Source organism: Asparagus officinalis, chromosome 6 (genome assembly GCF_001876935.1).
Source record: "Asparagus officinalis chromosome 6, Aspof.V1, whole genome shotgun sequence".
In the NCBI taxonomy this organism is placed as follows: domain Eukaryota; kingdom Viridiplantae; phylum Streptophyta; class Magnoliopsida; order Asparagales; family Asparagaceae; genus Asparagus; species Asparagus officinalis.
In genome coordinates, this window is record NC_033799.1 from 67152753 (window position 1) to 67168805 (window position 16053).

A 16053-nucleotide genomic window follows, 5' to 3' on the forward strand; every position below is an offset into this window, starting at 1 on the left:
AAATGGTGGCTCGCACAGTGCCGAGCCACTGTGAGGTGGCTCACGCCCGAAAAAGCCCAAAACGCGTTTTTTAACGAGATTTCACAGGATTCTTCTGTTCTAGAGTCTCCCAACTGCTTTGATATCATCCTTGAACATGGTTAAGCGGTTGTTAACTATGGATAACATCAAATCATCAGTTCTTATCCGAAAACATTATAACCGAAGTCTGTAAATACAAGCCTAGGACCTTCATTTAAGAGGATCTGAAATCAGAAGGTGAGGTGCTATCAAACTGAAGAGTGGAGCACAAATTTCAGAGGAGGGCTAGCAGATCTTGGTGAACTTTAGCATAAAGAGGAAGCTTTTCGAAGGATCTGAAGCCCGTTCCCCCTTTCCTCCGGATCAAATTTTATTTTGATCTCGAGAAGAGTCATAATCTTGCTTGGTCGAGATTATCACTTCTGCGATTACTTCTTTTCTGAAGTAAGAGCTTTTAATAATCACTCTGTCAATCGGATCTAATCTGTGACGGTCCACGAACTAACGCGTCCCAGGCATAGGCAAAGATCCCACGCAGACAGAGGCTAATAAATAGTTTTTGTGTATTGTTTGATAAAGGTGTAATCTTTATTTTTTATTATATAAGAAGATCTTATAAAAAGATCAACTTTTCTATTTTTTTTAATTTGTAATTGATAAACGGTTGTAACAGGTTCAATGACAATGAAAAAAGATACTTTTGACGCAAACAATTAGGTCATGCTTGACGCCGGATTTGATCTATGATGTGATGAACGAGACGTTGGCAAAACGGCTGTGGGAAATACTCAATGAGAAATATTTAACGAAGAGCATTGTGAATCAGCTTCATTTAAAGAAGAGGTTTTACCAATTCAAGATGAAGATGAGAGTTTCTATTAGAGAACATGTCAATAACTTCATGAATTGCTATCGGATATGGCCAATATGGATATAATGATAGAGGATGAAGACAAGGCGATGTTGTTATTGTGTTCGTTGTTAGAGGATGATTATGTTACCTTTGTCCTCACAATGATTAATGGTAGAACCACTATTAGTTATATGGAGGTGACCTCAGTATTGATGAATTATGAGTTGAAGCAAAGTGATGGCGAACCCTCCGAGAAGGCATCGGGAGATGCATTGGCAGTGAGAGGTCGTAGTCCAAAAAGCCGTCCATTTAATCGCTCAAAGTCGAAGCAGAGTGGTGGCCATAGAAGCGTGGGTAGGAATCAATGTGCTTTTAGCAAAGAGGATGGACATTGGAAGAATGAATGCCCAAAGTTAGAGGATAGAACCGGGAAGAATAAGGGGAAAGCCGTACAATCTTCAGAGGTGAATGTTGTCAAAGCTAGTGATGACAATTCAGATTCTGATTCTTTAGGCTACTCACCAGCACTACCATCAGTTTGTTATGCTGACTCTACGGAGTGGATATTGAATTCGGGTGCTACATACCATATTTGCCCTAGGAGGGATTGGTTCTCCAGCTTTGAGGAGTTGGAAAGAGGGGATATCGTGCTCATGGGTAATGATCATGTATGTTCTATTGGTGGTATTAGAATAGTTCGAATCAGGATGTGTGACAGCGTGACTAGGGAGTTAAAAGAGATGAGATTCGTCTCTCAATTGACGAAGAACATCATTCCACTTGGAACATTGAAGGCATCTGGTTATAAGGTGATATTGGAGAATTCAACTTTGAAGGTCACGAAGGGGTCCATGGTGGTCATGAGAGGTGTCAGAAAAAATAATCTTTACTACTTGAAGGGAAAGATAGTAACAGAGGGTCTGGCAGCTTTGATTACTATAGAGGATGATACTACCAGTTTATGACATATGATATTGGGACACACTGACGATAAGTCCCTGTAGGTATTGGCGAAACAGGGGCTGTTGAAAGGTACAAAGATCTGCAAGATGGAGTTATGTGAGCATTGTGTACTTGAGAAGAAGACAAAAGTGAAATTCGGCACTACAATTCACAACACTCAAGGTATATTGGATTATGTACACATAGATATTTGGGGTCCTTCCAAGAACACATCTCTTAGTGGGGCCAATTATTTTGGCACTTTCATTGATGATTATTTTAGGAGGAATTGGGTATACACTATAAAACATAAACATGAGGTCCTCGATATATTTGTAGAGTGGAAGAAGAAAGTGGAGCTGCAGACAGGTAAAAAGGTGAAGGTACTCCATTTTGATAATGGTGGTGAGTACAAGAGTGATCTATTTCTGCAGTTTTGCCGGAATCACGACATTAGGCGATACTTCACAGTTAGAGAGATACCGTAACAAAATGGGATGACCTAAAGATTAAACCGTACCTTACTGGAAAAGGTACGTTGCATGCTCTCATAGAGTGGATTAGCTAGATCCTTTTGGGCTGAGGCGTTGGTTTATGCAATCTATCTCGTGAATATGTTACCGTGCACTGTGATACATGGGAAGACTCCTATAGAGCTATGGTCTGGTTCATTGGCTAGTGATTATGATTTGATTCAGATATTTGGGTGTCCAACTTACTATCATGTGAATAATGAGAAATTAAATATGAGGGCTAGAAAAACAATCTTTGTGGGCTTTAGAGATGGAGTTAAAGGATTCAAGTTGTGAGATCCACAAGATAAGAAGATAATCATTAGTATAGGTGTCACTTTTGATGAGGCATATATGATGAGGTCTCAAGTCCCTTGGCAGGTGGAGGAAGGCCAAACTAGCGGGATATCACAGGAGGTGGAGGATGATGTGACTCTACAGATTTCAGATAGCATTGTATCTATTGAAGCTCCTACAGAGGTGACACTGAGATGAGACGTGATGACAGATGGGTAGATGGAGGATACAGTGAATATTGGGACTCAGGGACAGGATCATGTTTAGGAGTCCATTGCAGCTAATAGGCCAAGAAGGGTTATTCATCGGCTAGCTAGATATGATGACGTGATGATTGCATATGCTTTATCAGTTGAGGTCGTTGATGATTTGGTTTCTTCTACATATAAGGAAGCAGAGTCAAGCTCTGATTCAATCAGGTGGAGGAAAGCTATGGAGGAGGAGATGCACTCTCTTCAGTAGAACGACACTTGGGAACTTGCAAAGCTACCAAAGGGTTAGAAAGCTATTGGATGCAAGTGAGTTTATGCAAATAAAGAAGGATCTTCTAATGGGAACATTCGGTACAAAGCCAGATTGGTTGCCAAAGGGTATGCCCAGCTTAGGAGCATAGATTATAACGAAGTATTCTCACCGGTCGTGAAGTATTTGTCGATAAGGATACTATTAGCATTGATGGTATAACTGGATTTGGATTTGGTCCAGATGGATGTGAAGATAGCCTTTCTACATGGAGACTTAGAAGAGGAGATCTATATGACACAACCTATGAGTTTTAGATCTATAAGCAAGGAAGATTTGGTGTGCAAACTGAATAAGTCTCTTTCTAGATTGAAGCAATCACCGCGATAATGATACAAGAGATTCAATAGTTTTATGATTGGCCAAGGGTACACAAAGAGCCCATATGACCCATGTGTTTACATGCACAAGCTACAGAATGATGAGTATATTTATTTTATTGTTGTATGTTGACAATATGCTCATTGCTTCCAGAAACACTTCAGCTATTAGAAAGTTGAAAAAGGAGCTATCATCCAAATTTGAGATGAAGGATCTTGGAGAAGCAAAGAAGATATTGGGTATGAAGATTGAGAGAGACAGGATGAATGGGAGGTTGAAGTTGACACAGAGGAGCTACTTGCAGAAGATACTAAAGAAATTTAGTTTTGATGGTAATGCCAAGTCACTGAGTACTCCATTGGCTCCCCACTTTAAGCTTTTAGCTAAGATATCACCTATTTCAGTTGAGGATCATGACTATATGTCCAAAGTACTATATGCCAATACGGTGGGTAGCTTGATGTATGCAATGGTATGTACAAGGCCAGATTTGTCACAGACCGTGAGCCTGGTGTCCAGGTACATACACGACCCAGGGAAGGGTCATTGAGAGACCGTGAAGTGGATTCTACGGTATATCAAAGGTACCGTGAATGTTGGTTTGGTATTTCAGAAGAATGAGAAGATTAGGCAGGATTGTGTTGGATATATGGATTCAAACTATGCAGGGGATCTTGACAAATGCCGGTCTACTACAGGATATGTATTTACATTGGCAGGAGCACCGGTGTGTTGGAGGTGTACACTTCAGTCTACAATGGCTCTCTCCACTATGGAGGCTGAGTATATGGCATTAACTAAAGCTGTGAAGGAGGATTTGTGGTTACAGGGATTATTAGAAGACTTGGGAATTGTACATGAGACCATCAGGGTGAATAGTAATAGCATGTCGGCTATCTATTTGGCAAAAAACCAGGTATATCATACACGCACAAAGCACATTAATGTTAGATTCTACTTTGTTCGACACGTCTTGGATGATGGAGATGTTATATGCAGGCTGTGAGCATAGTGTCTAGGTACATGCAACCCGGGAAGGGTCATTAGGAGGCCGTGAAGTCGATTCACGGTATATCAAAGGTACTGTGGATGTTGGTTTGATATTTGAGAAGAATGGGCATGATTGTGTTGGATATGTGGATTCGGATTATGCTGGGGATCTTGACAAGCGCCAGCCTACTCACAGATATGTATTTACACTAGCAGGAGCACCAGTGTATTGGAGATATACACTTTAGTCTATAATAACTCTTTCTACTTCGGAGGCGGAGTATATGGTGTTGACTGAAGTTGTGAAGGAAGCTTTATGGTTGCAGGAGTTATTGAATGACTTGGGGATTGCACAGGATACCATCAGGGTAAAGTGTGATAGTATGTCAGCTATCTATTTGGCAAAGAACCAGATATATCATTCCTGAACAAAGCACATTGATATCAGGTTCAATTTTGTGCGAGATGTCTTGGATGATGGAGATATTATATTAGAGAAGATCCACACAAAGGACAATCCGACGGATATGTTAACCAAAGTTGTTACTGGGGAGAAATTTGGTCATTATTTGGAATTGTTGAACATTCTTCGCTGTTGAGGGTCTTTGGAGGCCATTTGGGTGAACTACGTGAGGCTTGATTCATTGGGCAATAGGATATGTAGGCAGTCAGTTTGATGCAGCCAGTTTGATGTGTTGATACCGACATGGTGAAGTTTATTTGCATTCTCATTTGGGTTTCCGACTTGTTGTGGATTGAGTTCATTGCTGTGAATTGACTCCACTTCGTACTGGATGCAACGAGTGGGATGATTGGTATCGGGGTCGGCTCAGTTTTTGGGAAAACTTCACCGATGTGGAGATTTATAGAAACGGCGAAAACAGCGAAAAAATACAGGAAAAATGAAGCTGGAGACATTTTGGGTGATGGCTGGTCGACCGCAGGCTTAGGTCCGGTCGACTGAAAACATGCACGGAATAGAGACTTATAATCATGTTTTGACCGGTCGACCAACCATGTATGTCCGGTCGACCGAAGATGTGATCCGGTCGACCGACCATGTCTGTGCGGTTGACCGAAGATGTGTTGGATTACATGGTAGAATTTCGATCTTCTAGCCGGTTGACCAAAACATCATGTCCGGTGTTCCGCTGCGCACAACAAAGTACATAAGATTGAAATGGACACGCCCCAAACTTGAATTAACCTTCGCTGATCATGAAATTTTAGTGAAAAAAGTTCATGTAGAGTTTTTTTAATTTATAAAGCTTAGGCGGATACAAGACACCCCAAAAGCTTAGGAGATGTAATAAAATTAGTTTCTGACAAATGCCCTTTCGACTTAAAGCATGGAACAATACTAACATCATCTAGAAAACTTGTTTTGCCTCATATGGTTAGTCCAAGGCTTGGGTGTCATCATGGCCTTGGATATGAGGCCCAAGGATGGATTGGTGTCTATGTTATCCCTATCCTCAATGTTCATCCAGTGGGTTTGCTTTGTTTATAATGCTTACATGGGTCGTAGGCAACACAGGAGGGACCTAATTGGCGAATTCAACAAGGTTTGGTATTTGGGTGGAGTTTGTGCACCTATAGATGATATTTTGATGGGGTTTGTGACAAAGTATTGAAATTGCTGAATAATGACATGACCTTTTTCATTGATATTAGAAGATATTTATAGGATAACAAGAGAATCAATTAGTTACATAAAATCTTAAACTACCTGATTAGTCACATAATTGTTGGAACTGAAAGGGGTAAGTGAGCTGTCGAGATATTAACAGAATATCATACAATAGAAAAGAATCACATGGCGGTGTCGACTGACACCGCAGGACGTGTCGACTAAGACCACCTTCCTGTTAGCCTTTATGTTTTGATGATGATTTACAATCACCATTATTAGTATTAATTGCTTATTAAGTGATATTGTAGATTACAAGAATATCAAGCTTATTAGTACCTATAAACTGGAGGATTGGATGGAACAACAAGCTACAACGAAGATATCCAATGAGGTGGAGGCTAAGTGATGAAGGAAAACTATCAAGAGCACAACACCCAAGAAGCGTCATCATAGATATGAGCAAATATCAAGACCAAGAAATCATATTCTTATATGTGAAAGATATTTGCATATTTTATTTCTCTCTAGTGATTAATGTAGGCAAATAGTATGATAGATTACATTTGAAGCTCTTGGGATAACACACTCACATATTTTCAAAACTCATATTTTGACATTTTTTGCTAAACGTTGAGTTTTCACAAATACGAGGTCCTTTTTGCAAAATTCCTTTTCAAACAAATTTGTTATTATATTTAAAAACTTTTTCCAAAGTTTTACATTTTTAAAAATTTATTTACTATTTTTTAAAGGCTCTGGAAACTCATTTTCAAAAATCTGAAAAGGCTAAAAATCTGTTATCAATTGACTAATGCAAAGGATCAGTCGACTGATAAAACTAGTCAGAATCATCAAAAGTTCTGTTTCTGTGACTGACGTTTTATCAGTCAACTGATGACCCTTTCAGTCGACTGATGACCCTTTCAGTCGACTAATTAGTTCTTCAGTCAACAGACGATCTGTAAATCGCTTACAACGATCAGCTCATCAGTCAACTGATGAACCCCGTCAGTCGACTAATAAGCTTCTAACAGCTAGTTTTGTACAATTTCCAGATTTCTTGGTTTTTGAATATTTTTGTATGTTTCTTTGGGGTTTGGCTGTTCTCTTAAATGCTTATAAATACCCATCAACCCCATTCACTTTAGTAACTAAGCAAGCATTTAAAATCTCTTGAGTTTGTTATTTATTGTTTAAAAGAGCTTTAACTTTTATTTGTTTTCACACTTACAAACCCCACTTCCCAAGCTTCAAATTGTAATCTTTTTATCTTGCCATAGGGTTGTTGTAAGAGTGCTTCTTTTCTTTCATTTGAAACATGTGGAGAGCTTGATCTCGTAGAGATATACTGTGTGATTGTGAGATTTCAATAGGAGATCGTTGTGAAGAAGTTCCGACTTCCAAACTGGGTTGTGATAGTGAAATTCTCCTCGAGAGTGGGGAACAGGGACGTAGGTCGGTGGGCCGAACCTTGTGAACATATCGCGCATCACAATTGGCTAACTATTTCCTAACTCATCTCCTTTATATTGTTTTATTATTTTATTTTGTGGTGTATTGCATTGTCTTATTTTTGTTTGCATATTTATTGCCTCATAAGCCTATTCACCCCCCTCTAGGGTCCAACACTTTCATGTTGACTCAAAGGGTATCGTCTCGTCTGGACTCGTCTCGTCTCGTCTGGTTTGGTTCCATCAGAGCACATCGACTGACACCGTAGGACGTGTCGACTAAGACCACATTTTGTGTCGACTCAAAGAGTGTCATCTCATTTGAACTCATCTCGTTTCGTCTCGTCTGGTTTGATATCATCAGAGCGTGTTGACTGACACTGTAGGATGTGTCGACTAAGACCACCTTTCGTGTCGACACAAGGGGTGACGTCTCGTCTGGACTTGTCTCGTCTCGTGCCATCTGGTCTCATCTCGTTTCATCCGGTCTAGTCTGGTTGTAATTCCTTAATATGCCCTCGCAAGTTGGAGATCCTTGAGGAGAGACCAATCTTGATCATCAAGTTATGAAAACACGTGCGGGGTAGTGGTTTGGTGAGTGCATCAGCTAGTTGGTCCGTGGAAGAGACATGAGTGACTCTTAAGATGCCTTCTTGGACTTATTATCGAATGAAGTAAAAGTCGAGAGCAACAAGTTTCATTCGAGAATGGAAGACCGAATTAGAGTAGAAATTTGTTGCGCCCACATTATTATAGTAGATTACTGGCTGTTGTGATGATGTGAGCCCAAGTTCGCCTAGAAGAGATGTGATCCATCTCAACTCGGCAGCCGTCGAAGTGATTGACCGGTACTCGGCTTTCATCGAGGAGGAGCGAGCCATTGTTTGTTGTTTCTTCAAACTCTAGGATATCAGGTTTCGATCAAGATTTACAATGTAGGCACTGGTGGATGTGAAGTCGTCTTTGTTACCTACCCATTTGGCATCTGAGTAGGCATGAAGAACGAGAGGTGATTGACGATGTAACATGATGCAGTAATCAATAGTGCCACACATATATTTGAGAAGTCATTTGGAGGCATTCTAATGGTCTGTAGTCGGACGATGCATGTATTGTGAAAGTTTGTTGACTGCATAGGCAATATTCGGACGAGTGAGGGAGAGATACTAAAGACTCCCAACTATAGCTTGGAACTCAGTTGGGTTAGTAAGGGTTGTACCCGACTGAAGTGTAAAGACGGGTGAGGTGGCAAGTGGAGTTGTGACAGTGTGAGCATCGGTCATCTTTGTTGGAGTGTAGCGGACTACGCGTTGACCGGTGTTGACTTTAGGGTTTCGGATTGCCCGGCGTTGGAGTGTAGCGGTTCCAAACGTCGGGTTACAGGACCAACTATTAAAGTTATTTCGTCTACAGGTATGGATCTTATCCTAAAGTTGTCGGATGCAAAAGCCATCAACGGATTTGATGAGCCTTTACCGACTACCGTTTGAGTCGGGCTAGCATGCAGATTGTCTAAGTTCGTTCCGCATGTAACATTATGCTAAAAGAGTTAACTCTCTTAGACTTAGTGCTATGATATTGAATACATAGACTTCGTCCTTCTTACGGGAATAGACTATCCGGCAATGCATATTAGGCGTTGACTTATCCCTACTTAGGCTTCGGGATAAAAGTCCTCAGACTTGGATTCTGGTGTCTTTTTTAATCGGTAAAAGACTAAACCGGTAGCGCGTGTTAGGCGCTGACTTATCTCTATTTAGGATTCGAGATAAAATTCCCCATGCGCGTGAGGCATGGATTTTGACGTTATGAATAACCACCTGCCATAATGTTGACTATGTGGGCTTTCGTCCTAATTACGATCAAAGACTAACCGACAACGCGTGTTAGGCGCTGACTTATTCCTACTTAGGCTTCAGGATAAACTTCCCCAGACTTGGATTCTAGTGTCTTCTTCAATCGGTGAAAGACTAAACCGGCAACGCGTGTTAGGCGTTGACTTATCCCTTCTTAGGATTTGGGATAAAATTCTCCATGCGTGTAAGGTACGGATTTTGGCGTTATGAATAACCACCTACCACAATATCAAATATGTGGGCTTTCATCCTTTTTACGGTCAAAGACTAACCGGCAACGCGTGTTAGGCGCTGACTTATCCCTACTTGGCTTCGGGATAAACTTCCCCAGACTTGGATTCTGGTGTCTTCTTCAATCGGTGAAAGACTAAATCGGCAACGCGTGTTAGGCGTTGACTTATCCCTTCTTAGGATTCGGGATAAAATTCCAAGGCACAGATTTGGCGTTATAAATACCCCCCTGCCATAATGTCGAATATGTGGGATTTCATCCTTTTTACGGTCAAAGACTAACTGATACGAGTCGCCGTGCGAGCACTCTTTGGTCGAGGAATTACCAAAAGGTGGGTTGAGAAGAAGAAAACTAAAACACAAAAACAACTTAGTATAGCGAAGGAAAATACCTTCTCTAGATTTTGAAGAACAAACTATTACAAATCTCTCCCTCACAATCTCACTAGAATCGAGAACAACCTCTCAATCCTCTCTAAACCCTAATACAATGATTAGAATCTCTCTCTGATCTAAGATCTATTATCTAAGATCTAAGCTGATGTTTAGAAACCCTAAACAACCCTTTATATAGGTGTACAAACGTGGATGATAATTTGGTAAATAACCAAGCCCAAAACCAACAGGAATTTTTGTGAACAGAAACCCAAACGAATCAGAAAACTGTCGATGATTCGACTCATGACTGAGATGAGTCGACTCGTCCAAAACTGGACAAAACACAAAAACCAGCAATGAGTCGACTCATAACTAAGATGAGTCGACTCATGACACATGGGTCGACTCATAAGCCCGCAGGTCGACTGGTCAGAGACTTTTGGTAAAACGGTTGGGTTTCGTGAGTCGACTCATGACAGGCGTGAGTCGACTCAACCTGATGAGTCGACTCATGTACATGTATGAGTTGACTCACGAGCTAAAAACTAGATTCTTTGAATCTGCTGCTCGTCGTCTCGTTCCACGCTTCCACCTGCGTTCCACTGTACTGTTTTACACTTCTATGCTCATGCTATCATGAGAATCATCTATTCTCAAGTTCCCATGAGAATCGCTAAGTTCTAAAGAGAAGATACACCCGTATCATGGGTCCCCTCTTTAGGAACTTAAAGTCCCATTCAAGTTAGAACTTCAGATGAGGAAACTCTCGAGCTCCTCCATCTTTTCTGCACCACCTGACCTTGCTAGAAATCCTGTCTCGACGTTCGATCGGAAACAACTCATTCGTCCCGCGTCTCATCGTAGTCACCCTTCGCTCTAAGTTGCAATCCTTTATCGATGGCTTTTCTAGAAGTCTAATGCACAGCGAGACGAACTTCTTGCTTGCATTCAGTAGTCTCTTCACTCGCGTCACCGTCCCCAAGCTTGTCTCCCTCGGAAGAGATGCCTAACGAAATATGAACTTTCCACCATCCTTAGTGAAGGTGCACTTCTGAGCCCACCTCTCGTAGATCGCATATCTATCTCATAAGTACAGATTGCCCAGTATAATCTGACAAACATCCAATGGAACGACGTCGCATGTGACCTCGTTAATATACGACTCATGGAGCGCAAATCTGACAGTGCATTGATCAACTACACTCAGTTTCTCCTCCTTCTGAATCCACCCCAATGGATAGGGCTTCGGATGCTTGACTGTCTTCAGACCTAGCTTCTGAACCAATGCCTCGGATATCAAACTCTTCTCGCTGTCCGAATCAACAATGGCATCAACCAAACTGATCTTCACTTGCAACTTAAGAACAAAGAGTTGCTCTCTTGGGTCGTCGTCCTCTTTCGTGGTCTGCTTCCCTGCTATAAGGTTGAGACTGTTGTTGGGCTCTGTCATTCCTAGGACTTCTTTCGGACCTTGAGCTATCATGTATGCCTTTTTCTCCTCCTTCTTCTTCAACCTTCTTGGCTTGAGATGAGGATACTTCTCCCAGCACCGATCAGCTGTGTGCCCTATCTTCTCGCAGTGACTACAAATCAACCCTGCTTTCCTGGATCACCCTTCTTCTTCTCCTCCTTAGATTGAGAACCACTAGACTCGCCTCCCGTCTGTTTGGAGTCTCCCTTAGCCTCGTTGCCCTTCTTTTACTTGCTCTCGAGGGCAATAGCCTTCACGCTCGCCTCTGCAATTAATCCCACCGTGAATAGCTTCATCTCCTTTCGGATGTAATCGCTCAATCCCGCCATATACTTCATAAACACGGAATATTCCTCTGTCGCAATATTGAGGACCATCGCTTGCTGCTGGAACTCCGTGGTGTATTCTTGAATGGTTTGATTGACCATTTGGCGCAAGCCGTACCACTTGTACCAACGCTCTTCAAGGAATCCCACTGGGTAGAACTGCTTTCTCAGTAACTCCTTGAACTTGTTCCACGACACCGCCTTCTTTTTCTGCTTGCAGTAGGATTTTTACCATGTCAACACGTGCCTTGAAAGCTTCAAAGTCACGAACACAATCTTCTCTTTTGACAAATAGCCATAAAGAGTAAAATACGTCTCCATTCGCTCGATCCAGTCATCAAGCCTCTCGACGTCAACACTCCCATCATAAACAAGAATCTCCACCTTAAAGTCAATCTTTAGGTTCTGATAAGAATTCTTACCCCCTTGATGCAATGCAGCCTTAACGGTCTCCTCCTCCTCGTCGGAATCTGAATCTACTCTTTCCACATCGGACTCAATAATTTTCTTCGAAGAAGATTCACCTTGTTTGTCACCTCCATGGATAAGACTGACGAGTTGTGTGAGAGTCGAACCTATCGTCTCGATCTGCTTCTCCAATGTATCAATCCTCGCTGAATTATCTCCTTCAGCCATCTTTTTCTTCCTTAAAACCTGGACTCCTTCCAATAAAATAAGGATCTCGCCAAGCTTCTTGTATTGCGATCGAGTCAGGACCATACACAGGATGCCCCCTTCGTAGGATCTGATCACTCTGATACCAACTTGATACGAGTCACCGTACGAGCACCCTTTGGTCGCGGAATTACCAAAAGGTAGGTTGAGAAGAAGACAACTAAAACACAAAAACAACTCAGTACGGCGAAGGAAAATACCTTCTCTAGATTATGAAGAACAAACTATTACAAATCTCTTCCTCATAATCTCACTAGAATCGAGAACAACCTCTCAATCCTCTCTAAACCCTAATACAATGATTAGAATCTCTCTCTGATCTAAGATCTCTTATCTAAGATCTAAGCTGATGTTTAGAAACCCTAAACAACCCTTTATATAGGTGTACAAACGTGGATAGCAATTTGATAAATAACCAAGCCCAAAACTAACAGGAATTCGTGTGAACAGAAACCTAAACGAATCAGGAAACTGTTGATGAGTCGACTAATGACGGAGATGAGTCGACTCATCCGAAACTGGACAAAACACAAAAACCAGCAATGAGTCGACTCATAACTGAGATGAGTCGACTCATGACACATGGGTCGACTCATAAGCCCGCAGGTCGACTGGTCAGAGACTTTTGGCAAAACGCCTGGGTTTCGTGAGTCGAATCATGACAGGCGTGAGTCAACTCAACCTGATGAGTCGACTCATGTACATGTATGAGTCGACTCACGAGCTGAAAACTAGATTCTTCGAATCTGCTGCTCGTCGTCTCGTTCTATGCTTCCACCTGTGTTCCACTGTACTGTTTTACACCTCTATTCTCATGATATCATGAGAATCATCTATCCTCAAGCTCCGATGAGGATCGCTAAGTTCCAAAGAGAAGATACACCCGTATCACTAACCAGCAACGCGTGTTAGATGCTGACTTATCCCTACTTAGGCTTCGAGATAAACTTTCCCAGACTTGGATTCTGGTGTCTTCTTTAATCGGTGAAAGACTAAACCGGCAACGCGTATTAGGCGTTGACTTATCGCTTCTTAGGATTCGGGATAAAATTCCCCACGCGTGTGAAACATAGATTTTGGAGTTAAAGGATGGTGTCTTCTCTTGGGGCAAAGACGAACCCAAAATAGGAGAGGAAGAATTTTATATTCTATCTCCCAAAATCGAAGAGGAAGAATTTTATATTCTATCTCCAGTTATAAAGGAGACTCGAAGTGGGATCTCCACCTCGAGAATCTGAAGAGTGAAACTAAAAGTGGGATCTCCACTCTGAGAATCGAAAAGATTCGGATAATCCTAACTGTCGAAAGTTTTAATTGCCGAACTAAAGGTAAATTTCTTATTTATCGAGAGTGAATTGTGGTTTTGGCCATAACTGTAGGAAGGTTTGATCATTCGATTTGAAAGTGGACCTCTCGTTCATGGAAGGAATCGAGAGGAGATTTTGGCTTTGTTTGTGGTCCTAACTATAAGAAGGTTTGACCGAATGAACAGTGAGAGTGGGAGTACAAATTACAATGGGAGTGTTGATTCGTACAAATCACTCGAAGAGAGTCCCTGGTGTTAAGTGACAAATACTTAATATGAAGGGGTTTGACAATTATCAATGATCAGGAGACTAAAATTCCGAGTACTATGTCCGGACTCTAAAAATAGGGGTGTCAAGTGCACTGACATAGCGGGAGTTTGTGTGAGAGTTTCTTATTCATCACCTTCTTGTAGTGACCGGGTTATCCCTAAGAATATTACACGTAACATTCTTTCAGGAACTTCCCATTACATCCACCCCCAGCTTTCTTTGTGAAATCGGGTCTAACATTGTACTCAGCTGAATGGTCGGGTTATCCTTAAGAATATCACATACGATATTCTTCCAGAAACTTCTCGTGAAAGAAAGGAAACAGTTTAGACTCGTATACCTATTGGAGTATTGAGAAGCAGTTTATACTCGTATACTTTTCGGAGTGTCGGAAGGAGTAGTTTATACTCTTATACTTGTCGGAGTCTTCATTCGACTTAATTGAGCGTTATGACGCCGGCTTCAACCAAGGTTTGGATACTATTCTTGAGAGCGAAGCAAGCCTTGGTAGGATGAAGGATCCTCCTATGGTACGTACAGTACTTCAGATCCGTAGTATTGTTAGCTTCCTCCTGATCTACGATAGGTGGTAACTTGATCTTGGTATTTTCAAGGAGGGACTCGAAAATGGCTGGAACGTTTTCGTCCTTGAAGTAGTACTCCTTTTGTAGTCTCGGATCCGAAATCTTTTGTTGTCTTCGGGGTTGTTGTTGCGATGTCTGATTAACATCAATAACTGCTGCAGGCACCTTCCCCTTACCACGGGAGACGAAGCTTGAGCTTGGAGGATTAGCCGTCGGTTGGCTTCTCTTGGCTTTCTTCCTTCTGAGGAAGCGCTCGGCCTATTCTCTGTGCACTTTCAACTCTTTCCAGGTGTTGGACGGTGCTACTCCCATAACTTCCAACACGTCCAAAGAAAGGTTGTTATGACAGGTTTAGAGGATGAAGTCCTCTGTGATCGGATCTCGCCAGTTCATCGCCTTATTCCGGAAGTGCTTGACGAAGTCGTCGACCATCTCGTCATATTCTGTTTCTCATCGAAGAGTGTCCTGATTGACACCTCAGCGTCATCATAAGAAAAGTGAGTGAGGAACAGGTTCTCCAGGTCATCCCAGCTGTTGATGCTTTCAGGTTTGAGATGGCGGTACCAATCGAAGGCAGCTCCGTGAAGGGTGCGAACGAATAACCAGACCATTAGGGATTCATTCCCAGAAATCACACCCAAGTAAGACTTGAAGTAGATTAGATGCTGAGTGGAGGAACCCTTTCAATCAAATGGCATAAAGTTGATCAGGTTGAACTTCACGGATACGGTATCGAATCCTACTCTCTTGGGTAAGGACACGGAATACCGGTCTTCTTCACCTCTCGAGCAGACATCAGAGCGTTATGATGCGGCATAATTATGTACCAAAATTGCAAGTGCACAATTGATCAAGTTATAGTATAAAAAGTTATCGATCCTACGAGGAAGGTGATTTTAAGAGATTAGAATTGGTTCTTATGTTTTGTGCGTGAAAAAATAGGATTAAAGAATAAGTGTGATTGTGGAGAGAGATATGATGAGTGATTGTTTTGAATATGTGCAAGAAACAATAAATTGAATTTTAGAGAAAAGAAATAAGAATCAAAGAATAAATGAAATCATAAGGGAAGAAAGAAGAATGAATAAAATCAAGAAATAAAATCAAGAATGAAAAGAAAATTCAAGAAAGTCAAGATGGAGGATTCAATTAAGATACGAGAAATCTAGAATTTAATCCACTAGCTAATCTCAATTACAAAATACAAACTATTCTCTTTTTAACATATTTCAACTTAGATTTATTAAGCATAGACTATCAAACCATTTAAGGAAAGTATAACCTATCAAATTATCATCTAAATTAAAATTACTATTCATGATAAGAATAACAACAAGATAGTAATCCTAGAATTCATAAGAATAACCTATCAAACCATTTAAGATAAGTATAGATTATCAAATTCTTCTTCTA